At 40.6% G+C, this 14,532-nt stretch overlaps 3 non-coding genes across 3 annotated transcripts; all 3 read left to right on the forward strand.

The window, feature by feature from the left end:
- The first annotated feature begins 728 nt into the window (after positions 1–728).
- Trnag-ucc (transfer RNA glycine (anticodon UCC)) lies at positions 729–800 on the forward strand. The gene has a single exon. It is a non-coding gene; the product is annotated as a tRNA-Gly (tRNA).
- A 10,573-nt stretch (positions 801–11,373) lies between these two features.
- Trnag-ucc (transfer RNA glycine (anticodon UCC)) lies at positions 11,374–11,445 on the forward strand. The gene has a single exon. It is a non-coding gene; the product is annotated as a tRNA-Gly (tRNA).
- Positions 11,446–12,217: 772 nt separating this feature from the next.
- Positions 12,218–12,289, forward strand: Trnaq-cug (transfer RNA glutamine (anticodon CUG)). Its single transcript has one exon. It is a non-coding gene; the product is annotated as a tRNA-Gln (tRNA).
- The last annotated feature ends 2,243 nt before the right edge of the window (positions 12,290–14,532 follow it).

Below are 14,532 nucleotides of genomic sequence, written 5' to 3' on the forward strand. Positions count from 1 at the left end.
ACAGAAAATATTTTCATTTTTTTAACGCTTATTTATAAACTACAAATTCATGGCGAACACCGCAGCAGACCTCAGAAACTCAGCAGTTTTCTGCAAACTAAATTCTATTGAAATAGCATGCCGGTCCCGATTTGCCTTTGCTTGACGTAAATTCCTATATTTAAACAAATTTAATCTCACAAACTGTGCAGGATCCTATGGTTTAATGGTTAGCACTCTGGACTCTGAATACAGCGATCCGAGTTCAAATCTCGGTGGGACCTAGTACACGAGAAAATTTTTTACTTTTCGATATATTATAGTTTCAGAATTTTTAGTTTTCCTTAAAATAATTGTAGTGGCATCAACGACGTGATAACTGGGTGAGTTCTAAGTATGAAACAAATACTGATCTCTTTTAATAGGTATAATTAAATTGATATTTTAATTCCCGTAGGATCCTCCTGTTGTTCGCATAACAGTTGAGGCAAATGAAATATATTTTGTTAACTGTTGTTACAAGTCTTGTTTGATTTTCATTTTTCTTGGCTCTAGCATCTTATCACGCTTCTTCGAGAGGTCGTAACGAAAGAAACTAGGACAACTAGGGGGTCGTTGGTCGGATCAGGGAGGTAGTCTGATTCAATGGGGATTTCAGATAAGAGCTGATGTACCATGTGAACATTTGCTCTTTCCAGATTTGAATGAGAATCAATATATATTTTTTTTCAGTTCGTTCCTACATGAAAGCGTCGGTGGTATAGTGGTGAGCATAGCTGCCTTCCAAGCAGTTGACCCGGGTTCGATTCCCGGTCGACGCAATTAATTTTTTGTGTCTAGGCATGAAAAAATAGAAAGAACTGACTTCTGTAAGCCGCTGAAAACAACTGTGAAAACAACATCATCATCATGATCATCATAATTTCTCTTCGCGCCAGTAGGCGCATAAGGCCGTCACGCTTTCCGACCAACACTCCCTGTTCCGTGCCATCGCTTTGGCTACTTCCCAGCTCTTCCACCCCGCCTTGTTTCTTTCCTTCTCCACCGTCCTTCTCCAAGTTGTCTTTGGCCTCCCTCTCGCTCTTCGACCTTCTGGTGTCCATCCTAATACTGTGAAACAGTCGTTCGCACCCTCTCTCCTGAGTATGTGTCCCAACCAGTTCCACCTTCTTCGTCGTACCTCGCAGCTTATGTCGTTGACCTCTGCCATTTCAACCACTCTCTTGTTTGTAATTCTTTGCTGCCATCTAATTCTCAGTATCCGTCTCAGGCACTGGCATGGGAAACTGTTCAGTTTTCGTTCATCAGCTTTAATGATCTTCCATGTTTCACAGCCATATAGCAGGACCGGTCGAACTAAAGTCTTGAATAGGCGTATCTTGGTTCTCCTTCCTGTTCCTCTGGTTGCCCATACCTTCCCTAGTCTCTGAAATGCTCCACGTGCCTTCTGCAGTCGGTTCGTAATATCTCTACTGCCTCCTCCTTCTTTGTTTACTGTAGCACCTAAGTATACAAATTCCTCAACGTCTTCTACTTCCTCACCATTAACCACGACGTCCTCTGAACTATGAGCAAACTCAGTCCTCAGTGTTTTACACTTTCTTGCATTAAGTTTGAGGCCTACTCTGGCTGCTTCTTCTGCTAGTCTCCCAGTCTTTTCCTGCAGGTCGCTAATCTTGGATGACAGTAGTGCAATATCGTCCGCAAAGTCAAGATCCTCCAGCACCGTTGTGAAATTCCACCGTATTCCTCTTCTCTTGTCTGCTGTTGCCTCCCTCATGGTCCAATCTAAGGCCAGTAAGAATAAGAATCCTGACATCACACACCCCTGCTTTACTCCAGACTTGATCTTAAACCATTCCGATGTCTCACTTCCATCAACAACTGTACACTCGAAGCCCTGGTATATGCCTGCGATCACTCTCACCATCTCATGCGGTATCCCATACCTTTTCATGATGTTTCATAGGCTTTCTCTGTGTACCGAATCAAAGGCCTTTTCAAAATCCACGAAGTGCACATACAGACCCGCCCTCCACTCATTTGCCTGCTCCAAGATGCTTCTTAGTATAAAGATCTGTTCAGTTGTACTTCTCTTTGATCTAAGCCCAGCCTGCTCCTTTCGAAGCTTCTTGTCTACACCTCTCTTGATCCTCTCTAGCAGCATCCTACAGAATATCTTACTAATTACGGGTAGTAAAGTCACTCCTCTCCAGTTGTTACAATCCCGCAAATCACGTTTCTTAAATATCTTGACAATCAGTCCCTTCTTCCACATTTCCGGCCACCTCCCAGTCTCCCAAGGACGGTTATAGCATCTAGTCAACCTATGTGCAGTGTCTTCCATGTGCGCTCTCAGTAGCTCTGGGCCCACTTCATCTACTCCAGGCGCTTTCCCTGGCTTTGTCCCCTTTAGTGCGTCCTCAACCTCTTGTAATCGCCATCTTCCTAAATCTATTTCCCCGATCTCTTTCGGTTCATCTATCTCATCCTCTTCCACAGGATTCACTGGGTCATCTCTGTTTAATATTTCACTAAAGCGCTCTACCCATCTCGGCAGCCTCTCTTGCATTTCTGTCTTAAGCACTCCCTGTTTGTCTTTCACGCCTACTTCTTGTCTCCTCCGTTCACCGGCTATTGTCTTGGTTATGCGGTATAGTTCCTTATTTCTACCATTCTCAGCGGCCTTTTCTGCTACTGCAGCCCTCTTCTCTATCCAATTCCTCTTATCCTCCCTAGCGTTCCTTTTCACTTCCTTGTCCTTCGCATCATATTCCTCTCTCCTTCTCTGTTTTAGTCGTTCCGATCTAGCACCCTCCATTTTCAATTTTGCCTCTTTCCTCTCCTTGATCTTTTCCCACGTTTTGTCACCTATCCACCGTTTGCTCTGCTTTTTAGACCTCCCGATAACTTTCTTTGCAGCCTCCCTATACGTTGCTAAAATCAGATCGCGCTCTTCCTCCGGATCCTCTATATCTCCTAGGACTTCGAACCTCATAACGAGCCAGACGTTCTTAGCAACCAAAAAACAGACCTGGGATCCCGTGGAGATGTAGAACTTTTAGTCCTACATCTCCACGGGATATCCAGTGGCTTACAACATTCCAGTGTAATGATATCCCTGTCGGTGATCGTTTATGTTCCACAAAAAGCGTCAAGTTTTGCACGAATGTGTCATAATCCTAAAGTGTGAAATTATATTTACTGTAAGACAATTCCACCTTGTCAGAAAGATACAAAACATTTTAACAGTCGGCGATTCGGGAAATCGCGCGACTGACGTGAAGAATTTGGATTAAAAGAAAAAAATAACGTTGAAACAATGTGTTTTCTAGGTTGGGGCGCAAACGCCAGTTTAAAACTTAGACTTTTTGATACATTTCTTACTCTTGTAAAGCTACGGAGCACGTATAGATGAATGAAACGTTTTCGCTAATCTCAGTTATCACTGTTATTCAGTAAGCGAAGTGACTATGCCCAGCAGCCCAGAAATGCCCGAGAGTCAGAAATGTTCTCAGATTTTCCGCGGAAAGCCTGATTGAAACCTGTTTAGGGTATTCTCTGTATACATGTTTGTTGCTTAGCGATTCCAAAAATAATCTGAATTTTCTAGTATTCGAATTCGAAGATCATGTGCACCGACACTTTGAAAATCAGTTAATGTTATGGGCAGTCAGGAAATCATCTCAAAAATTATGTCAAAGCTCTCAAGAGCGATAGAAATCTCGAGTACATGATGTAATTCTTTACGAGAAATGCCGAGCGATTCTGGAAACAGCACGACGGAAAAATCACTATCACAATTTTGTTACATATCCCGAAACACTCAGCAACTGTACTGCATGGACTTCAGCTTGGATGAACCAGAAAGGATATGTAACATGTTCCTATAATGTCACGCACGACGGAAAAAATAACTATGACGATTTTGTTACATATCCCGAAGCACTCAGCAACTGTATTGCATGGACTTCAGCCTGGATGAACCAGAAAGGATATGTAACATGTTCCTATAATTTCACGCACAACGGAAAAATAACTATGGCGATTTTGTTACATATCCCGAAGCGCTCAGCAACTGTATTGCATGGACTTCAGCCTGGATGAACCAGAAAGGATATGTAACATGTTCCTATAATGTCACGCACGACGGAAAAAAATAACTATGACGATTTTGTTACATATCCCCGAGCACTCAGCAACGGTATTGCATGGACTTCGGCCTGGATGAACCAGAAAGGATATGTAACCTTTTCCTATAATGTCACGCACGACGGAAAAATAACTATGGCGATTTTGTTACATATCCCGAAGCACTCAGCAACTGTATGGCATGGACTTCAGCCTGGATGAACCAGAAAGGATATGTAACATGTTCCTATAATGTCACGCACGACAGAAAAAACACTATGACAATTTTGTTACATATACCGAAGCGCTCAGCAACGGTATTGCATGGACTTCAGCCTGGGTGAGCCAGAAAAGGATATGTAACATTTTCCTATAATGTCATGTACGAGGGAAAAATAACTATGACGATTTTGTTACATATCCCGAAGCACTCAGCAACGGTATTGCATGGACTTCAGCCTGGGTGAACCAGAAAAGGATATGTAACATTTTCCCATAATGTCACGCACGACGGAAAAATAACTATGGCGATTTTGTTACATATCCCGAAGTACTCAGCAACTGTATTGCATGGACTTCAGCCTGGATGAACCAGAAAGGATATGTAACATGTTCCTATAATGTCATGCACGACGGAAAAATAACTATGATGATTTTGTTACATATCCCGAAGTACTCAGCAACTGTATTGCATGGACTTCAGCCTGGGTGAACCAGAAAAGGATAAGTAACAGATTCCTATAATGTCACGAACGACGGAAACATCAATATCACGATTTTGTTACATATCCCGAAGCACTCAGCAACTGTATTGCATGGACTTCAGCCTGGGTGGACCAGAAAAGGATATGTAACATTTTCCCATAATGTCACGCACGACGGAAAAATAACTATGACGATTTTGTTACATATCCCGAAGCGCTCAGCAACTGTATTGCATGGACTTCAGCCTGGGTGAACCAGAAAAGGATATGTAACATTTTCCTATAATGTCATGTACGAGGGAAAAATAACTATCACGATTTTGTTACATATCCCGAAGCGTTCAGCAACTGTATTGCATGGACTTCAGCCTGGGTGAACCAGAAAAGGATATGTAACATGTTCCTATAATGTCATGCACGACGGAAAAATAACTATGACGATTTTGTTACATATCCCGAAGTACTCAGCAACTGTATTGCATGGACTTCAGCCTGGGTGAACCAGAAAGGATATGTCACATGTTCGTATGATATGAACGAGCGAGGGAAAAATGACGATTTTGTTGTTGTTTTTGTTTCCTATAGTGTCACGCATTACTGAAAAATAATGCGGTTTTTGTAAAATATCCTGTAGTACTCGGTAACGTAGAAATACTGCGAGGACGTTTGCGTGGGAAAACCAGAGCGGATTTATAATATGTGGCTACATGGTGATTTTACTATATATCTGGATTCGTCTTTCAGAAAACTGGTGTACCATGGACTTCAGTCTAGGGTCTAACTCACGAATGAAAATAGTGATTTAACATTTTAGTAGCTATCTAGTCCCCATACAATCTAAAAGCATGACAATGGGTGTAAGTTATGATATAAATAGAATATTAATCGGAAGACTTAACTTGGTGCGTTTGACTTGTTGAGTTTTGAAGCTGTTGTCTTGATTCGATGCTCTTGGAGGTTGGTCACGGGCAGCACAAGCTGAAAACACTTTCTGGTTCTCTCCGTCGTTCTTGGGGGAATGAATTCATGTATAAATCAATCGTGGCTGGCGATTTCGTTTGGTTTTCAACAACTGTTTTATGGTTTAAGCGAAAACCAATCCAAATGTATAGTCAGGGCAGCTCCTTTGTTTCCCTTCCCGTGAAAAGAAAACCCACGCGCCTTCTTTAACTCCTCAAGGCAAATTCGATTGGAAACTGGCTCAATTTCGCACAAATGCGTCAGAGAGACACCATATCTTCTAACTCAGAGGCACATCTCGTTTTGTGTCCGTTTTTAACGACCGATGACGGGTTCATTCGAAGTCGAAGTCTTTTTTTTATATATATGACCGCGCAATATTCCCGCGTTATGAAAATTTATTATAAAATATCAATTTATGTGGCCAGATCATATCTGAAAATAACCTGGTTAATTTTGTACACAATTACTCTCACTGAAAGCAATTATCGCTAACCACAATAGAACCGCAAAAGTCTTGCGATGACAGCAACCTAACAGATAAATGACATCACCCCATAGCAACCAGACCTGGCGAATTTTTGAGCTTCCGGTTAGCTCTGGCTCGTGATGTTCCTCACCTCAATGTTATATCTCCTCCTAATCTCTTCACTTTGCAGCTTGCATACGTCAAACCTTTCCCTTGCTATCTTTTTCCCCTCAATCCTTGCCAACTTCAATCTTATTCTGGTTCTCACAAGGTAGTGGTCACTGTATACGTCCGCTCCTCTCATAACTCTGGTGTCAAGGATTGATGTTCTCATGCGTCCATTTATTAGGACATGGTCAATCTGGTTTAGCGTCCTCCCATCTGGTGACCTCCAGGTCAACTTATGGATCTCTTTGTGTGAGAATATCGTTCCAGTGATGACTAATCCGTTTGCACTACCAAAGTCGCATAACCTCTCCCCATTGTCATTCATGACTCCAATGCCAAACTTCCCCATAACCTCCTCCCTGTTAGTGTTGTTGTTTCCCACTTTGGCATTCATATCGCCCATCACCACAATCATATCATGTCTGTTGCAGCTTGAAACAGTGTCTTGCAGCTGATTGTAAAATTCGTCTTTTTCCTCGTCCACCGTATCATTTGTTGGTGCATATGCTTGTATCACTGTCAGCTTTTTGTATTTCGAGTAGAATCGTGCTGTGATGATTCTTTTGTTGAAAACAACATAGAACAGCAAATCTGTGTGTTTTGCAATTGGGTGTATTTATCGTTTTGTTTTCCAGTTTCCGATGTAAGGACAGGATTTTTTTCATCAGATGGAGTGCAACGAATGATTAAACTTAATTTATTATTTTAATATTTGCTATTAATCAATTCTATTATAATCTTAAATTAAAGATAAAAGGATAGATTTGTAAAGCTACTGTAGCTTAGCAGTTGATTCACTCAGAAAACAAAACTGCTACTGATTCCTCATAGTTACGTTGTCTACAATTATTCTGATCTATCGAATATCTTGGACATTGCACAGCTGAGCTCGTCACAGATGACCTCTCTGCTTACAGATTCTCAGTTGCTTTTTGATACCAGTAGTTATATACCTCTTACTAACCGAGTTTGAGGGCCGTACTGTAAGTTACGGACCGAGTTTTTTCCCCATCGACTGATGGCCCAAGCGCGAAGCGCGCGGGCCATAAATCGAAGGGGAAAAAGACGGTGATCCGTAACTTGCAGTAGGACCGAGAAAAGGAGGTTAGTAAGATATTTATTATATCTCTATTGGGTGTCTGACTGGTTCGAGAACGATTTCTATTCACACAGAACGGTTTCAAATTTCTGACGCACCTCGAAAGCTAAGCGAGTCAATTTGAAATCGTTAGTAGGTTTTAATACACAATTTAAATAGTAAAAGAAAGTTTTAAACTTTTACCTCCTAAAAATGTTAAGAACACTTGGCGATAAATCATTTAGGCAACAAAAACAGCTTTAAATTTTAGCGGGCTGAACAGTGGAATTTAATGCCGGGGGTAACCCTGCGATGGACTAGCATCCCATCCAGGGGGGAGTAGAAATTCTCCTAGTCGCTTCATGCTACAGAAACCGGGATAAGCTCCGGCCTGATCGGACACTTCGCTCGCGTGCAGAGTTTACCTTTTACCTAGTACAAATCTACTAGTCGTTGACAGACATTTCAAAAACGCAAAAAAGTTGCCGCCATCGTGTTAACAACAGCAAACTGCTGGGCTACTCACCATCTACTACCAACTACACAGATCATCATCTCGCGTTACAACAGAACAGATAGTGGATAACGTAGCCAATTACAGAACGGTATTCGCGTTAGAACGCTAGTGGATTTATTATAGAAATAAAAAACGCGCCCGAGTGCATTGTTGAGTTATATAAGCACGCGGGAATTTTTAAGAACACGAGAGAAGTGCATAGAGAAGCACGAGGCGCAGCCGAGTGCTTCTCGCACTTCTCGAGTGTTCTTAAAAATTCCCAAGTGCTTATATAACTCAACAATGCACGAAGGGCAAGTTTTTTTATTTCTTTTATAAAATGTAAACCACCACATTAACATAGAGACATATTAAACAAGAAAAGGATTGCGAATTTTAATTAATCAAAATAAGTATTCTCCTTACATGTACATGCTTTCTTTTTATTGGCTTAAATGCTGAATGAAAAGTAAAACCGTTCCCTTTGTGGCAAGAAACAAACGTTTTCTAAAAAAAGTCAGAACGGTTCTAAAGAAATTATTACAGCAAAAAGAATCTTCGAAAGCTGAAGCAGTTCCCCAGTTCACTGACCTTTGCTCTGAGGAGGATAAAGATTGATTTGCATTGAACCGATTGTGCAAGAATTGAACATGCCGCCAAGCATTTCGCTGTGGATCGTTGTGGTGGATGATCGGCTGTGCGTTTCAACCACTCTGCCTGATACTTCTGCTGCTTTTGGCTGACTAAAAGGCTCATCGCATTGTGGAGATTTCTGTTTTGTCTGGTCGGCCCCTTCTAGAGCAGTAGACAAGACATCACTACATTTCCTGAGCTGGATAGACGACGGACGAGAATTGTAATGCTGGAGACTATTCGGGTTTCTGTGTCCCGAAATGTGGCAGATGGGGCGATCTGACAAACCGGCTTGAGACCACAAGGTTATCGCTGTCGCCCGAACACAGTGATTTGTGTAAACTTTGGAAAGCTTGGCCTTTGTACTTATTTCTTTCATCATGTTTCCAAGAGTGTTGACACCAAGCGGGCGGTTTTCGTACCAGATTTCGGGTGTGATGGCGGATTCATTCCAGTCGCGTCGAGGTTGCTGAAATAAGGCTTCGCATTTCGGATTCAGCTTGGAGATATACAAGCTCAGCGCTCGGTAGCCGTCGTTCTCACTCTCTGTTTCGTACATACGAGCCGTCTTCTCAAAGCTGGATCGGTCTTGAGGTCCACCGGGATGGTTTTTGGTGGTCTCGTCGTGGGTCATAGTAACGTAGCGCTTGCCTTGCTCGTCTACTTCAAATGCAAAACTCGTCGGCTTCAAATTTCTCTGCCCTTCACGACCTCTTCTACACCAGTAGAGAACAACATGGAACCACACGTTTCTCAGCAAAGACCATGGATTTGCAAGGCTTAATACTGGACCAGCTTTCAATTTCTGCAAGTCGTCAACTGGCATGGCCTCTTTGTGCTGCACATTTTCCTTCCCTTGCTGTTTCAGGCTCTTAATTTTGGCGTTCAGCATACGGTTGGAATTTGAAAACGTTGAAGAATTTAGCTTCAAACTTCTGTTATAAGGTGGGTTGTTCAAATGCCTCTCTATTGCATTTCTGAACGTAATTAAGGACGACTTGCTGTACTCTTCACCCGTTTTGCTTCGTGCTTCTGTATAAAACTGTGACAGACTGTTGTCAAGTTGTTCGTCGCTCATTTCCTCTAGTTTTGGCAGCACAGGAACTTTTTGTGCACCCCATTCTAGGAAAAGAAAACATTTTTTCCAACTCAGCCTTTAAGTGTTGCAAGCGTATTTCGAGTGTTTAACTGTTAAATGATATACGCAACAGCTGCTAGAAAACATTTGATTGTATAAACAAGTGAAATGTTGCTTTTTGTTGACAAAGATGTAGATAAGCCAGTATAACTCATTATTTAGGAAGCATTGTGATATGCTTTTTTCGTCATTCTGCCTTTTAAATTAAAACAGGTTTTAAGTTTTAGTGTTTGAGATGTGTATTGGATTGTAGTCATGTTTACGTAAATTCATACCTTTGAAAGCGTTTACTGCCCAATTTGTCGAGCTCTTCGTAGGCTTTTCTTGCGTTTCCACCAAAAGCCGGTTTCTCTCCGCTTCTGTCAATTCTGCAAACCGTTTTTTCTTTGGAACAGGTGCCTCATTTTGAGACTCCTTAACGCTGCTACTTTTCTCGGCGTTCAGGAATTCGAACCCGAGTTGAAACCGTGGAAATTCTTCAGCCATAATGGCGGACGGACTAGCTGATTCTCAAATTTTGTCCAGGGCAAAATTTTCGTGACGTAGCTTATGTTGAGTTATAATGTACGCGCGTGACGTAAGCAGAGTGCTTTATGGAGCTATAATGAACTCGAACTGACCAATCACAGCGCGCGCAATTACTCGAACATTTTATAAATACTGATAAGTAATATGTGAAACCGCTATGAGAAGCGATGCAAAAAAATAAGTTTAACTGAAATAACTCCAATCATCTAGCCGTGCACATACTGTTCCAAGAGAGGAATAGTGACTAACGCTGATAAAGGAATGTGAACGAAATGACCTAGCTTACCTGATTATAAGTACCATAAATAAGTCCCATGCTAGTGTCCATGTGAATGAAACTTTGTGATGAGGAACACGTGTTAAACTGCTTACTGAAAGAAACCAGAGAGTTATTTAAAAAAAGTCCAGATTGCCTCTAAAAGTGAAAAGCTATGCTCACCACTATACCACCGACGCTACACGAGAAATGTACATTTGGACCTGAATGTCATTTTTCGAGTCACAGAAATCCTGGGGGCTACTCCCTAATATGGGCTGTTTATGTATGCTTGACCCCAAAGGGTATGGTTTTTCACCATTTTTAGACTTATTAAACAGTGCAAGGGTTTCGAGAAACGGTCCGCACAGCCTCACCCAGTTTTTCTGGGAGTATCCCCCTCCCGGGGACAGAAATGACGGTTGGAAGCGTCGCTCTACAGCTGTATGACAAAGTGCGATCACCAATTCAGATGCTCCTGTATTCGCAAATAAACACGAAAAAAAAAAAAAAAAAAAAAAAATACCGTGCAAGTCCGTTAATGCGACCTGCGTTGCGCCTTAAAGATGTAGTGGCATTAACGGTCGCGATAACTGAGTGAGTTCCAACTATGAAACAAACACTGATCTCTTTTAATAGGTATAATTTAATGTCATTTACCTCATAAGTAAATTCATAAAGAAACAAACAAGGTGGTCGTTGGTCGGATTAGATAAACTTATAAAATGGAGTTTTCAGATAAGAGCTTTTTCTCCATGTGAGCATTTGGTCTGACAATGCAGGTTTCATTATAAATAAATGAGTTTCTTTTTAGATTACAATCCTTCATCAAAGCGTCGGTGGTATAGTGGTGAGCATAGCTGCCTTCCAAGCAGTTGACCCGGGTTCGATTCCCGGTCGACGCAATTAGTTTTAGAGTTTCTGGTAAAGCAGATTAAAAATGCAACTGTGAAAAGACAATATAAAAGCATGCAAGGTTGGGTTGTTAGCATGTATCATCAGAAGCACATTGAATGTTTTGTTTTCCAGTTTCCGATATAAGGAGGAATTATTTTCATCAGATGCACTACAAAAATGAATAAAATTCACTGTTTTAATAATTGCTCTTAATTAGTTCTATCATTAAATACTGTCTGATGAGTGCGTAAGCACGAAACTCGGAGTAACAGCAAATCTTGCCTCTTCGTTATTACTCATATACTCAGCTCTACACTATATGTGTATTGAGCACTATTTTAATGGGATCTGCTACTTCCTCATATAGTTCTATCATTATATTAAAATGAACGATTGATTTGTAACGCTACTGCAACTGGGCAGATGATCCACTGAAAAAGACTGCTACGGATTCGCCATAGTTACGTTGTCTTCAATTATTATGATCTACCGAACTGTCTTGGACATTACAAAGCTGAGCTCGTCACAGAAGCAGATGACCTCTTTGTTTACAGTTTTTTGCTTTTTGATACCATTAGTTATTATTATGTAACATTATTTTTTTTGTTACAGCTTTTGAGCGTTTTTCTTTTTTTTTTTTTTAAGGATTACCTTTACAGTGTTTGAGTATCGTATGTTTGGAAATGGAGTATTTACAACACATTTTTATGTTTATGAACAAGGAAACACTGCTTTTACTTCGTTTATAATTTCTATTTTTTCCGTCTTTTCTGTGTACACGGTCCCGTGGTGTAATTGTTAGCACTCTGGACTCTGAATCCAGCGATCCGAGTTCAAATCTCGGTGGGACCTGTCAGGATTTCTTTTTGTTTTGTAATTATCGCGGATTAAACATCGTTTCCGTCATCTGATTTTGATTTGTCTCTTAGTGAGTGAGTTCTTTGTCGAATGTCTTTCAGAATAACTCTTTTCTTCTCTAATATATGATATATGAAACCAGTATGAGAAGCGATGCAAAAAAAAAAAAAAAGTAAGCTAAAGAGAGGGTGAAGAAGAGAGGAAATCCAAGAGAGGAATAGAAGCTAGCACTGATTAAGGAATGTGAACGAAATGGCCTGGCTTCTTTACCTGGCTAGATAGATAGATAGATAGATAGATAGATAGATAGATAGATAGATAGATAGATAGATAGATAGATAGATAGATAGATAGATAGATAGATAGATTTAAAAGTAAAAATCTCAAGGTAAAATTTTCAGAGAAATCCCTTCAGGGAGCATACAAACCATCTCTGCTATCAATATGAGCCCTGAGGGTATTACCTAACATAGATTGTAAACAACATAGTTACGTAACAAAGATTATAAGTACTATAAATAAGGCCCATGCTCTTGTCCATGTGAGTGAAATTTAGTGAAGAAGAATACGAGTGAAACTGCTTACTAAAAAAAAAAAGAAGATAGTTCCTTAAAAAAGTCCAGGACATGTGAACTTCTTAGTAACTTCTGTAGTAATTCTTGTTTGATTTTCATCAGTTGCTTTGTGTCATGTACCTCATCAGTAATTCATAAGTAAGGAAACAAGGCGGTCGTTGGTCGGATCAGGGGGTAGTCTTAGGAAAGGAAATTATCAGATAAGAGCTGATATTCGGCCATGCGAGCATTTGCTCCGACAATTCAGGTTTCATTATAAATGAATTTTCCTTTTTGACTGGAATCCGTCATCAAAGCGTCGGTGGTATAGTGGTACATTAACTGTACCAGGAGTTATGAGCGTCAGTTAACGTTTGTTTGTTTGTTTGCAAAAAAACACAACAAAACAAAATGAGTAAGATGAAAAAAGCGTAATATCTCAGGATTCAGTTTTCATAGTTGTTCCCTCAATCAGACAAAGGAAAAATTATCGCGTCGGCTAGTAATCGAACCCCGGGCAACTGCTTGGAAGGCAGCTACGCTCACCACTATACCACCGACACTTCGATATGGGAAAAGAACAGAAAAATAATATTGATTTTTAATGAAATCTGGACAGAACAAATCATGTTCGCGTGGTAAATCAGCTCTTATCTGAAATCCTCCATTAATAAGGCTACTTCCCTGATCCGACCAACGACCCCCTAGTTGTCCTAGATCCTTTGGTTATGAATTTTCTATTCTCTCCCCCCTTCTTCCCCGAGTAACACGACCTCTCGAAGAAGTCTGATAAGATACACGACACAAGAAAAATGAAAATCAAACAAGATAGTCTGGGAGCAAATGTCGTGAAATTAAGTCCCGTGGGAATTTCGTGCTGAAAGCAAGCCACCAGTCTAAAAGTGTTCATTAGGGTCTAGTAAACATGAAAAGTTTTGGTGGTAACTCTGCAACTTGCTAGGACGGGTTTTAAGGAGGGCTGAAAATCGGACGTATATGAGTCAACATTAAAACGAGGCTGGTACATTAAACTCTTTGTAACCTCATCAATTACCATCGGTTAACCACCAAACTTGGCAGATATTCTCAAGTTGATTATTGAGTGACAGCTGCTGACTATGGCCGACGCAACTTTTTTGAGTAAATATAAATTAATTTAAATCATAAGAAATCTCTTCCGGTTTTGGTTGAACTGAAAGTAGTTGTGTTCGATAACACCTCATAGAAAAAGAAAGTTTTTCCTTGCTATTTAAGATTAACATTTTGTACACTCTCTTATGCTACGGTCATATTTAAAAAGCAGAAAATTTCGCGCTTTATACAACACGACCATGATGGCCTAAAATTAAAGTAAATATATACTCTGAAAATGAAACGTCAGGTCCCACCGAGATTTGAACTCCGATCGGTGGATTCAGAGTCCAGAGGGCTAACTATTACACCATGGGACCGTGTATAAGACGATTCATGAAACTAAATACAGGTTTTATACGGTGAAGGTCCGGTCAAAACAAATACACTTTTACAGTAACTGTTCGCAACGCCAGACAAACAACAAGTATTTATGGGTTATTGACCAAGCTTGTTCGGTCAAGATGGCTGGATATTGGCCAAGATCTTTTTTTGCGTGTTTATGGACCGAGACGGAGTCGAGGTCCTTAAACATGCAAAAAAAAAAAACGA

Source organism: Orbicella franksi, chromosome 2 (genome assembly GCF_964199315.1).
Source record: "Orbicella franksi chromosome 2, jaOrbFran1.1, whole genome shotgun sequence".
NCBI lineage: Eukaryota > Metazoa > Cnidaria > Anthozoa > Scleractinia > Merulinidae > Orbicella > Orbicella franksi.